The sequence below is a fragment of the Giraffa tippelskirchi genome, chromosome 10, assembly GCF_054371585.1.
Source record: "Giraffa tippelskirchi isolate mGirTip1 chromosome 10, T2T-mGirTip1v1.2.pri, whole genome shotgun sequence".
Taxonomy (NCBI): domain Eukaryota; kingdom Metazoa; phylum Chordata; class Mammalia; order Artiodactyla; family Giraffidae; genus Giraffa; species Giraffa tippelskirchi.
In genome coordinates, this window is record NC_137284.1 from 8,892,082 (window position 1) to 8,906,182 (window position 14,101).

The following is a 14,101-nucleotide window of genomic DNA, read 5'->3' on the forward strand; positions in this document are numbered from 1 at the left end:
ATCAGACCTCCTGGGAGTCAGGACTCACTCTCTGACACACACATACTCTGCACATACAGTGCACTCAGACACCTAGCTTGTGTACATCACTCTGACTCACTCCCCTGCTGCCTGTCCACCCACACTGCCTTCTGGACCCCCTCTCCAGCTCTCCTTTGTCCTCTAAAGAGCGCCTTTCCAGCCCAGTCATCCCAGTAAAGAGAGGGACTTCTCACCAGTGCAACAAGGGCTCCCAACTGTTTCCTGCAAGTCATGAACAGAGGGAGCCTGCAGGCTGGACTGGGGCTCTTTGAGGGTCAGGTTCTAGAATGTTCCCTGCCAGGGCTCCCCTCTGCCTGTCTCTGGTTTTCCTGTCTCAGGCCAAGCCAAGGCCAAGACTTGGAGACCTGACTGAGATTTCTGCCTTTGGCTATGAACACTGGGCCTTCTCTGTGAGCAATGGCTATGTGAGCCATCTGGCTCCCTCAAGTAAGGACGGGTTCTCTGTTCAAGCACCAGGGTTGAGGTGGAGAGTGGGAACAGTTGCACCATCATGTACTTGTTCTCACTTCAGTGCCTGGCACAACAGGCACTCAAGGACCATTTGCTGAATTCATCATGCTTCCGACCTCCACGGTATACCGAGGGCTTGTCTTCATTAGAAGTGAGTTCATGGAGAGACTGTTGACTATATTGCATTAGAGAGTGGGGTCAGTTCCAACCAACCCCTGGTTCTTGGGAAGCATCCCTTCCTGGGTCCAGTCTCCTATATATTAGTTGTTCTGGAGGGACGAACAGGAATAAGACACAGTTACTTCCTTTCAATAATTAAACTGGCTGCACAGTGTAAGGAAAGGAGTGTGAGCCTCCCAACTAGACAGAAGCAGTTTGGGATCCTCGGTCTCCTGCTCCCTGACTGTGCAACTTGCACACGTGACTTCCCCCAGCCCCTGCTAAGTTCAGCTGCACCCTCTGGAGAGCAGATAATAATCCCTACCTCTGGGCTGTGTAGGGATGGAGTGAAGGCATTCGTGGGGAAGCACTGGGGCAGGCTTGGCCAGGTCCTAGACCAACTCCTTGCTTCCTTCCACAGCATCACGGCGTTAAAGAGAATGCCCAAACCCTGGAAACCACTTAATAGCAAAGAACTAGCCAAATAAAATAGATGTCTGCATTTAATGGCATGTTATTCAACTATTAAGACAGCTGGACAGCACATGTGTGTATACACATGTATGCATATGTGTTTATATATATATATGTTTATATTCAAAATAAGTATAAAAGTAGACTTATTGAAGAACATTTACAAACAGTAAATTTACCCTTTTCAGTATACAGTTCTTTGTTGACAAACTCACATATCTATGTAACCATCAGCAGAACACAGATCATAGGCGAGTCACTCACCCCTAAAGTTCCCCCATGCCTCTTTGTTGTCAGCCAGCCCCTCACCCCCAGCTCCACACCTCAGCTCCTGTGATCTCTTTTCTCTCCTTATAGCTTTGCCTTTTCTAGAATGTCATATAAATGGAATCATACAGAAGCTTGCTTTTGTGTCTGGTTTCTTTAACTTAGCTGAATGCGTCTGATGTTCATTTATGTTGTAGCACGTGACGTGCTTTGTTCCTTGTTACTGCTGAGTGGTATTCTGTTGCATGCATGTGCCAGCCTTTCTTAATTCACCAGCTGAAGGACATTTGTGTAGTTTTTGACATTTGACAATAATTATTACAGCCACTATAGGTATTCCCATACAGGTTTGTTTGTGTGCATGAACATGGATTTTAATTTCTTTTGGGTAAACACTAGGTGTAGCATTGCAGAATCATAAACTAAGATTATGGCATCCAGTCCCATCACTTCATGGTAAATAAAAGGTGAAAAAGTGGAAGCAGCGACAGCTTTTATTATCTTGGGCTCCAAAATCCCTGCGGACTGTGACTGCATCCATGAAATTAAAAGTCTCTTGCTCCTTGGAAGGAAAGCTATGACAAACCTAGACAATGTATATATTAAAAGGCAAAGACATCATTTTGCCGACCAAAGTCCATATAATCAAGGCTATGGTGTTTCCAGTAGTCATGTCCGGATGTGAGAGTCAGACCATAAAGAAGGCTGAGTGCCGAGGAATTAATGCTTTCTAACTGTGGTGCTGGAGAAGACACTTGAGAGTCCCTTGAACTGCAAAAGAGATCAAACCAGTCAATCCTAAAGGAAATCAATGAACATGCCAATGAATATTCATTGGAAGGACTGATGCTGAAGCAGAAGCTCCAATACTTTGGCCACCTGATGTGAAGAGCCAACTCATTGGAAAAGACTCTGATGCTGGGGAAGATCGAGGGCAAAAGGAGAAGAGGGTGGGAGAGAATGAGCTGTTTAGATAGCATCTCCAACTCAACGGACATGAATTTGGACAAACTCCAGGAGATGGTGAAGGACAAGGAAGCCTGGCATGCTGCCGTCCATGGGGTCACAAAGAGTTGGACAGGACTTAGTTACTGAACAACAACAACAATGGTAAGTGAATGTTTATTGTAAAATATTGCCCAGTTGTTGTCCAAGTACCTCACAGCATGCGGGAGCGCACGCCCTCTACTGGGGAAAGGAAGAAGCCCTCGAGATTGCAGGAGGCACTCAGGGTGTGTGGTCCCTTCATCTGTTAGTTTTCCCTGGCCCTGGCACCTCTATTTCTGAACTCTTTCCACTGAAGGTAACTCACTAAATTGCCTTTCTTCCTCCCCCCTCACCCCTTCCTTCTCATCACACTGTTTCCCTAGAAAGACTCTCCTCTGTCTCCTTCTCTCTAGGTAAGAATGTGGACCTGTGAGAACAGTGGAACTCGAGCCACAGAACAAATGCATCCAGACTTTTGCACCAAGGGACCGTCAAACTCCACCAGGGCTTCTGGCAACATGAGGCCATGTCTGCAGGATGACCCCTCAGATGCCTGCCTGAAAAAGCTCAATGCTGCCAGGACCTGAAGCCATCCCTTTGAAAGTGGTCCCCAGGAAGGATGGGGCCACTGTCTCCAAGTCTCTGTTGGATATAGAAGCCCAGCTTCCAATCTTACCAGCTGGCCCACCCCTGCCCATGTCACCATGTTGGTGAACACAGTGGAGCTGGGCTGAGTACACTGGTCTTCGGGGATCATCCTCACATATCTACTGCATCCTTTTGTGTTTTCAGAGTATCCATGTCTTTATCTAGAACCGTTTTCTGACCAGTGCTGTTGGGACTTGGAGTGGACTACCCTCAAATATATTACGATAGAACATTGCTTATTTTGAATTAAAGTTAGTTAAGAAATGGCCAAGGCAAGAGGGATGCTCTGACTCTACTTTCTGATCCCTTAAAAGCAGGAAATACACACCTCATGTGAAAGGTGCCCTTGCTGTACCTGGAGGTAGAAAGACATCCTTATTGCCAGGGACAGGGAATCCGGGGGAAGAAGCTTGGATAAACACCTCGTTACTTCTTTAGTTTACCATCCCAAGTGCAAACTCTGCTTAGATTCCTCACTAATTGAACACTCAATTCCCAAGTTTTGGGACTTCCCTGGTGGTCCAGTGGTTAAGAATCCGTCTTCCAATGCAGGGGACTCGGGTTTGATCCCTGGTCAGGATACTAAGATCCCACATGCCTCAGGGCAACTAAATCTGCGCAGTGCAATGAAAGAAAGCCTGCAACCAGAGCCAGCCTTCAGCTAGAGAAAACCTGTGCACTGCAACCAGGAGCCCTTGTGCTGCAACAAAGACCCAGGGAAGCCAAACAAACAAACAAACAGCAACAATAACAACAACAAACCACCCAAAACTCAGAACACACTAGTTTCTTTGTCCTGTCAATTTCTCACAAATGTATTGTTTCTTTGTCTAAAAACGTCTAAAAGCTGCCTGCTTTGGCTACTTCTTAGGGACTGTTTCCATGAGGCCTCTGTGTGTACGCATTAAAATGTTTTTCTCTTTCTCTATGAGTCTATCTTGAGTTGATTTTATCATTCAGTTCAGTTCAGCCACTCAGTCGTGTCCGACTCTTCACGACCCCACGGACTGCAGCATGCCAGGCTTCCCTGTCTATCACCAATTCCTGGAGTTTACCCACACTCATGTCCATTGAGTTGATGAAGCCATCCAACCATCTCATCCTCTGTCATCCCCTTCTCCTCTCGCCTTCAATCTTTCTCAGCATCAGGGTCTTTCCCAATGAGTCAGTTCGGATCAGGTGGCCAAAGTATTGGAGTTTCAGCTTCAGCATCAGTCCTTCCAGTGAATATTAAGGACTGATTTCCTTTAGGATGGACTGGTTGGATCTCCTTGCAGTCCAAGGGACTCTCAAGAGTCTTCTCCAACACCACAGTTCAAAAGCATTAATTTTTCAGTGCTCAGCTTTCTTTGTAGTCCAACTTTCACATCCATACATGACCACTGGTAAAACCATAGCTTTGACTAGATGAACCTTTGTTGGTAAAGTAATGTCTCTGCTTTTTAATATGCTGTCTTGTTGGGAGCTGTTCGTTCTGGAACTACTGCCGGATGACAAAGTCATGACACCGCTCAAGAAGAAACTGCAAAGCAGTTTCTCTCCTGGATCGAAACCTTTACTCCTTCCTGTTTCTATGCTTTTGTTGTGGCTAACTCTGTTTCATTCTTTGATGGCTGAAATTGTAGGGGTTTCCATGATGAGGTCATGAGAGTCCAGGAAAAATAAAAATGATCCCTTGCCCCAGAGAAACATTCCTGATTAAACCTACTGAGACCCCTGACTGGTGGGTCCCTATCATCCAGCCAGGGAATAAGGCCATGATCATTTGGAAAACAAGCCCTAAGCCTATTGTGACCTGGCCTCATGAGGAGATTGTTATTGATGACTGGAAAATTTGGGTCATGTATCCGGGAAAATTACAGAAACTAAGCCAATTGCCTTTTCCCCTCAGAATCTAAGCATAAACAGAAAAGATATATATGAACTGTATTGTAAATAGTTTCTAGGTAAACTGCAAAAGACTTGCCCATGCCAGAAACAGTCTTGTATGATGTGAGTAGATGGTAAACAAGCCACCGCTGACAATGGCTGTACTATGAGAAACTTTTACCCTTAGCTACTGCTATAGTACTTATTCACTGAAGCAAGAAGCTGTATCCGCTGTAGTAGCAGGCTGTACAGAAAAAGTAGATGGAATGATATGATTCATAGACTATGTTCTAGTAAAATAAAAATAGGTTTTGGGGTGAACATGTAACCAAAATGTGACAATAGACTAGGAAAAAAAACTTTTAACACATCTTAGAATCAGGGGATGTTGATCTGAATGGAAAAAATATTGTAAGAATCATTATGTAGAAGATCATGTGCTATATAAATAGAGACTAAAGCAATAAAGATTATGGTCCTTGGGCCATCAAAAACTCTCTGTCTCCTTTCTTTTCCTTTCGCAGACGCCGTTCATCCCTTGGGGACACCTGGACCAGCTGGAGTGGGACTCCGGCACTGTCTAGGTTGGTCAAAGCTTTTCTTCCAAGGAGCAAGCGTCTTTTAATTTCATGGCTGCAATCACCATCTGCAGTGATTTTGAAGCCCCCCCAAATAAAGTCTGTTACTGTTTGCACTCTTTCCCCATCTATTTGCTATGAAGTGATGGGACCAGATGCCATGATCTTAGTTTTCTGAAGGTTGAGTTTTAAGCCAACTTTTTCACTCTCCTCTTTCACTTTCATCAAGAGGCTCTTTAGTTCTTCTTTGCTTTCTGTCATAAGGGTGGTGTCATCTGCATATCTGAGGTTATTGATATTTCTCCTGGCAATCAAATACCAAAAGTCACAAAAACGTCCTTCAGCTGGTGAATAAACAAACGCTGGGACATGCATAAAACAGGATACCACTCAGTGGTAAGAAGGAACAAAGCACGTCACGTGCCACAACATAAATGAACGTCAGACTCATTCTGCTAAGTTAAAGAAACCAGACACAAAAGCAAGCTTCTGTATGATTCAATTTATATGACATTCTAGAAAAGGCAAAGCTATAAGGAGAGAAAAGAGATCACAGGAGCTGAGGTGTGGAGCTGGGGGTGAGGGGCAGGCTGACAACAAAAGGGCATAGGGGAATTTAGGGATGAGTGACTCTCCTATGATCTGTGTTCTGCTGATTGTTACATAGATATGTGAGTTTGTCAGCAGTCTAAGAACTATATACTAAAAAGGGTAAATTTACTATTTGTAAATGTTCTTCAATAAGTCTACTTTTTATATTTATTTTGAATATAAACATATATATATATATATATATATATATATATATATATATACAAACACATGCATACATATGTATATGCATATGTGCTGTCCGGATGTTTTAATGGTTGCATAACATGTCATTCATGCAAGGGCTTCCCTTAGAGCTCAGCTGGTAAAGAATCCGCCTGCAATGCAGGAAACCCTGGTTCTATTCTTGGGTAGGCTAGATCTGCTGGAGAAGGGATAGGCTACCCACTCCAGTATTCTCGGACTTCCCTGTTGGCTCAGTTGGTGAAGAATCCACCTGCAATGTGGGAGACCTGGGTTCAATCCTGGGTTGGGAAGATGCCTTGGAGAAGGGAATGACTACCCACTCCAGTATTCTTGCCTGGAGAATTCCATGAACTGTATATCTATGGGGTTGCAAAGAGATGTACATGACTGAACGACTTTCACTTTCACTTAACATGCCATTACATGCAGGTATCTGTTTTATTTGGCCAATTCCCTGCTATTCCCAGGGTTTGGGCATTCTCTTTAACGCCGTGATGCTGTGGAAGGAAGCAAGGAGTTGGTCCAGGACCTGGCCAAGCCTGCCCCAGTGCCTCCCCACACATGCCTTCACTCCATCCCTACACAGCCCAGAGGTAGGGATTATTATCTGCTCTCCAGAGGGTGCAGCTGAACTTAGCAGGGGCTGGAGGAAGTCACGTGTGCAAGTTGCACAGTCAGGGAGCAGGAGACCGAGGATCCCAAACTGCTTCTGTCTAACTGGGAGGCTCACACTCCTTTCCTTACACTGTGCAACCAGTTGTTAACTATTGGGAGGAAATAGCTGTTTCTTGCGCCTGTTCGTCCCTCCAGAACAACTAATATATAGGAGACTGGACCCAGGAAGGGATGCTTCCCAAGAACCAGGGGTTGGTTGGAACTGACCCCACTCTCTAATGCAATATAGTCAACAGTCTCTCCATGAACTCACTTCTAATGAAGACGAGTCCTCGGTATACCGTGGAGGTGGGAAGCATGATGAATTCAGCAAATGGTCCTTGAGTGCCTGTTGTGCCAGGCACTGAAGTGAGAACAAGTACATGATGGTGCAACTGTTCCCACTCTCCACCTCAACCCTGGTGCTTGAACAGAGAACCCGTCCTTACTTGAGGGAGCCAGATGGCTCACATAGCCATTGCTCACAGAGAAGGCCCAGTGTTCATAGCCAAAGGCAGGACTCTCAGTCAGGTCTCCAAGTCTCGGCCTTGGCTTGACCTGAGACAGGAAAACCAGAGACAGGCAGAGGGGAGCCCTGGCAGGGAACATTCTAGAACCTGACCCTCAAAGAGCCCCAGTCCAGCCTGCAGGCTCCCTCTGTTCATGACCTGCAGGAAACAGTTGGGAGCCCTTGTTGCACTGGTGAGAAGTCCCTCTCTTTACTGGGATGACTGGGCTGGAAAGGCGCTCTTTAGAGGACAAAGGAGAGTCAGAGAGGAGGTCCAGAAGGCAGTGTGGGTGGACAGGCAGCAGGGGAGTGAGTCAGAGTGATGTACACAAGTTGGGTGTGAGTGCACTGTATGTGCAGAGTATATGTGTGTCAGAGAGTGAGTCCTGACTCTCAGGAGGTCTACAATGCCTTCTAAGGGGCCACCTGCCTTGTTCCCTGGGCAAGTGATATGAGTGATGGAGCTCCAACCTGCAAAGCCCAACATGCCAGACATGGTGCTCAACATGGAGCCGCATTATCATCATTCCTGAGAGTAAGACCTGTCACTGCCCCACTTGACAGATGGGAAGACTGAGGCTCATGGAGGTTAGATGGCCTGTCTCACCTGTAAGTAGAAGAGCAAGAGCGAAACCTAGTTCTGAATGTTTCCAGTGTTATGCCCTTCATGATCCCAGGACATCCCAGGCCATCCTGGAACAGCTCAAGTCTGGGCTCCAGGCCTTGAGCCGGCTAGGGATCACAGAGTGTGGTTGGGGTTGGCAGTCGGCAGTGCCTTTCTGGAGTTTGCAGGAGCAGGAGGTATGTTGCCTTGGTCATACTCAGAATGCAAGATACGCCCTTCCCGCAGGAGTTTCATTTCAGGAATGCTCTGAGGTCAGCCAGCACCACAGCTCCCTGTGACCTGGCTGAGTCAGTCACACCCTGACCAGGGGAATGAGCGACTGCTATGGGCAGAGGATGCCAGCTGACTATGGGGAGACATGGCTGAGAGCAAAGCCTTTGATTATAGGAGTCAAGACTCAACTTGGCCTAAGATGCGACAGTTTGCACATTAAAAAGAATAATTACACATAGATTGAACCATATCCAATATATTGAAATCTATGTGCTCATAATGATATTTTTAAATTTATTTGTCACCTTTGGAAGGTATGAAAGACTCACCATATCATTTGAAAAACTGATAAACAAAGGAAAAGATCCAATCAATCATTTCTTAAATGAGCTATACTCAGGGAACCAGATGAAAAACTGCAGCAAAATCTAAAGTAACAACATAACACGGAAAAGGTAGCCATACTTATGTAGGCAAATGAGTAGAAAAGTTATCTGGAAGGGCACACACCCAGCTGTCTAAAGGAGAACTGTCTATATGGGAGACGATGGTGGAAAGGGATTTTAAGCCTTAATGCTGACAGTTTCGACTGGGGTTTGGTTTGGTTTTGTTGTGGTGTTCTTGTTATTGTTAACAGGGAAAATGTATTTACATGCTACTTGTGAAATTAAAGAAATTAATTGTTTTTTAAGTTCGGGCTTTGGAGTAGTTCCTTTACCACAGCATTCGAGTGTGAACTTGGGAGTAATTATTCCTACTTCACAGCTTCCCTGGTGGCTCAGCGGTAAAGAATCTGCCTGCAATACAGGAGATATAAGAGACGTGGGTTTGATCCCTGGGTTGGGAAGATCCTCGGGAGGAGGAAATGGATACCCATTCCAGCATTCTTGCCTGGAGAATCCCATGTCCAGAGGAGTCTGGTGGACTACAGTCTCTAAAGTTGCAAAGAGTTGTCACGACTGAGCAACTGAGCATGCACGCACACATTCCTACTTCACAGGGTTGTTTCAAAAGCTAAATAAAAGCCTTTCTCATACTGCAGGCTGCAGGGAGCACTCAGGGAGTGTGGATATTTTTGAGCCAGAAGGGAGAAGGAACACGAGGAGGACGATAAAGGGATGGAGAGAAAGCAGAGGGGCTGCTGCGATGGAAGATGAGGGGGGATAAGGATGCCTTCTGACAGCCCACTCGGGCCCACCACTATGAACCACTCTCCTGGTCCCACTGATATGGAGGTGGAGCTGGGCTCCCTGAGCCCACCATTCCTGCCTCCTCAGGACTGCCGGCAGGAGTGCTCCCCACCCAACCTGGACCCTCAGGCCTCAGCTTGTACCTGCGCCCCTCTGAGCCAGAGCTGCAGACCAACAAGGAAATCACCACCAACTGAGTTGTTTTTTTTTTTTTTTTTTTAAATAAAAGCTTATCTGCAGTTTAGACTGACCAAGGCCATCTTTTCTGTCAAGATGATGTTTGTCTGTTTTGTTGCCTGGACGTCCAGCCTTTATCGTTTTAAGAGTTTGGTTTTTCCTCTGACGCTGCCCAGGCGTACAAATCTTTAGAAATGTGAGTCAGAGTTCACGTGAGAACTGCTCTGTCTTTAAGCAGGGCCAGGCTATGTGCCAGATAGACAAGCAGGCCCTGAAAAAGAGCCATCAGAGTTTGAGATGTAGGTTCAGAAGCAGCTGGTGAGGTCAAGGTCATGGTCAACACTTGCAAAGTTTCAGGGCAGAGAGGAGAGGGGAAGAGGGCAGAAAGTCAAGCCAGGTGGCGTGAGGCAAGGCAGGATGGAGAGGCAGAGCACAGGTGAGAGAGTTTCACCAAGGAGGAGGAGCCCCAGGGAGACCCCAAAACTGGGACTGTTTTGCACCAACCTCAAAGTTGATGGAATAAGACCAAACAAGTCATCAGAGACACATGGCCCTGCCACACCCTGGAAAGAGTGTGAGCCTGCTCAGCTACAACGATGGCAGGAGACAGTTTCCCATTTCTCCCTCTGGCCCGCAGTTCAGAGGCACGTTCTAGACCAATGGAAACCCCAAATCCATGACAGCCTGGGTGTGGAGGGGCTTCTCTTTTAGGTACTGGAATGCTATCCTCCCCAAAGCCTCAAATAAATATCTCATACAACCTGTTCCAACCTGTAACACCCTGGGCAAACTGGGCGGGGGTGGAGGGTGGGAGTAGGGAAGGGCTTTAGGATCCTCATTGTTAGGCATGTGGCCAGGGAAGCAAGGACCAGTAACCTACCTTCTTCAGCTTTTTAGTGAAATATGCTAAGTCGCTTCAGTCATGTCCGACTCTGTCCGACCCCATAGACAGCAGCCCACGAGGCTCTCCCGTCCCTGGGATTCTCCAGGCAAGAATACTGGAGTGGGTTGCCATTTCCTTCTCCAGTGCATGAAAGGGAAAAGTGAAAGTGAAGTCGCTCAGTCGTGTCCGACTCTTAGCGACCCCATGAAAAGGGGGGCTTTATTTTCAGGATGCAAATGGACAGGAACTGGGACTGGACGTCAATTCAGCATCCGCTGCTCTCTGCAGACTGTCTGCTCTCACAGCTCACGTGGTCTTGCTCCCCTGGAAACTCAGCCTCTCTCAGCATCTCCACTCCATTCTCTGATTTCAGAGGACAGTCTTAGAAGTAACCCTCATCTTCTGTTCCGGAGGCAGTTAGTGCCGTTGGCTCAGCTGATTATCTCCTGAGTCCTTTGGCCCATCCCCACTTGAGGATGCTGGACACCTTTGAGTTGCCAGCCTGGAGTCACATGATCATGGTTCATCCGATCAGTGCCATCCCCTTGCCATGACATCACAACCCTGTTTCCCTGAGCAAGAAGATTCGCTGTGCACTTTTCAGCGAAAGAAAACTCAGATAGGGCTGGCAGAGTGAGTAACCTAGTCTTTGGTTGTTGAGACAGCAAGAAATGTCACTGTCCCCATGCTGGGGCTTGTGGCTTTTCACCTAATCCAATTTGTTCAGGGTGTTAGAGAATCAGACCCAAGAGCCATGTGGCAGTCAGCAAAGCAAGAGCTGGTGGGCTGGGGGTTCTGCGTGCCCCTGTACTGTCCATAAAGGTGCTGGGCAGAAAAGAGGCCAAAGTGCCCCCAACTGTGCAGAGGGAAGATAGGGGTACCAGCCTGTTCACAAGCAAGACTACAGCCTAGAAGACATACATTTTTGATCTTATGTGTGTTTGTATGTGTGTGTGTGTGTGTGTGTGTGTGTATGTGTCTACACTCAGTTGCTCAATCATGTCCAACTCTTTGTGACCCCATGGACTGTAGCCTGTCAGGTTTTCCTCTGTCCATGGAATTTTCCAGGCAAGAATACTGGAGTGGGTTGCCATTTCTTCCTCTAGGGGATCTTCCTTACCCAGGGATTGAAGCTGAGTCTCTTGCATCTCCTGCATTGGCAGGTGGATTCTTTACCACTGCACCATCTAATGTAATTAAAAATATATATATGCATAATTTTAAATATATATGATTTTTAAAATGTATAAAACAAAAGATAAGCCTCTATGCTCCCACCTCCAGACCTTAACCACCCAGATCCCCTCTCTAGAGGAAACTTTATTAATTTCTGATAGCCTTCCAGGAATATATTACACTACATATACTTTTTAATGAGTTTTCTTAATATTATATCTATAGAGAACAGTCGTAAGTGTAAGACATAAGAAGTAACAATAAAATACCCGTGCACCAACTTCTAGTTGAAGAAAGAGAAAATAACCAATATCTTAAATAAGGCCATGACGCAAAAAAGTCTGTATATAAATATTCACAACAGCATTATTCATAATTGCCAAAAGGTAGACACAACCCAAACTGATGAATGGATAAAAAACATTAGTATATCCATACAATGGAATATTACTTGGCCATAAAAAGAAGGAAGTAATGATTCATGCTACAAAGGGGAGGAAACTTGAAAGCATATTAGTGAAAGAAACAGGTCATAAATGCTACCTATTATAAGATTTTGTTTATATGTAATGCCCCAAATGAACAAATATATAGGGACAAAAGGTAGGTTCAAGATGGTTTAAGATTAGGGGCACAGGTGGTGCTTGGAGATGATAGCTAAAGGGTATGGATCTTCTTTTTCAAGTGGTGAAATTATTCTAAAATTGATTATGGTGATAGTTTCACAAATCTCTGGATATACCAAAACCCACTGAATTATAGACTTTAAATGGGTGAACTGTATGCTATGTGGATTCCATTTTATTTTGTTTATTTATTTATTTATTTTTCCTAACAAGAACGCTGGAGTGGGTTGCCATTTCCTCCTCCAGGGGATCTATCTTCCAGACCCAGGGGTCAAACCTGAGTCTCCTGCATCTCCTGCTTTGGCAGGCAGATTCTTTACCACTGAGCCACCTGGGAATCCCTATGTGGATTCTGTTTAAATAAAGCTGTTATAAAAAAGTTAATTCTATTTCCTCTCCCTCCTAATACTGTTGTGGACATGCTCCTGAATTTAAGGGCTTGCTTTTTAAAAATTTTTACACATATAAAGATATCCCTTAATGATATTTAAAAAAAATTGGTAAAAACAGAGTCAAACATCATACATTCTACAACTTAATTGTTTTTGCTCGTGATTAGGTTCCATGTTGATGGATTGCAGCCATTGTTCATACATGTTCACAGTATTCCCTTTGTAGAATGTAGCACAGTTAATTATCCTGTCTCATGTCAGTAGACATTGGGGGTCTTCCCAGGGCGTCACCATTACCGACCAAACTACCCTGAGCATCTTTACATGAGCCTCCTCGAGCACCTGGAAGTTCTTCTCTGAGCGGGGGCTTCCAAACGTTTTTGACCAAGATTCACAGTGAGAAATACACTTTATAATGCATCGGGATATATATATATAGACTTGACATATGTAAGTAAAAGTCTTACCAAAAATTTACCGAAAAACAAGACGAGATTCATTCTGATAAAAACTATTCTCTACATACTGTTTTATTGAATGATTTTTAAAATACTGACTGTGACTCACTAAATAGAAGTTATCACTCGCTAAAGAGTTACAAAGCAGAGTTGCTGGGTTGTAGGGTATGACCTTTGGCTTGGTTAGAAAAAGAATGGAAAATGAAGCTTTTCACTGGCAGAATACCAGAGGTGTAACTGCTCAGTATTTAAATATTTGCCAGCATGTTAGCTGCAGCATACAGGATCTTTCAATTAACATTTCTGTAATTACTTATGAAGTGCCTCATTTTGTCATGTGTTTGTGAGACATTTGTATTCACTCCTCTGTGAAAAGCCCATTGATGTATTTGTCCACTCATCTGCTGGGTTGTCTTTTCCTTATTGATTTCTTTATACAAACCGAATACTAATCCTTTGTCAGTTTTTGTGTTACAAATATCTTCTCTCAGATGTTGCTTGCCTTTTCATTTACTTTATTATTCTTATTTGATGGAATCAAATTTACCTTTTTGTGCTTTATTATTTTTTTCTGTATTATTTTTGCTACAAAATTACAGAAAGGTCATTAAGATGTTCTCCTGTATTTTCTTCTAAAAATTTTATACTTTTGCCTGTGATGGTTAATTTTGAGCCAACATGACTGGGCCAAGGTATGCTCAGATAGCTGATACAACATTATTTCTGGATGTATCTGTAAGGGTGTTTCCAGGTGAGATTAACCATTTGAATTAGTAGACTAAGTAAAGACCTGCTCTCACCTGTGGGCAGTGAGAAATGTGAAACAAAATGGAATCACAAAGGTCAAGTGTTTTTTAATGGAACCAGAAGGCCATTAAGTAGGTGGACCTTTCCCACATCCTACTTGGATGGAACTTGAGCTTTTGA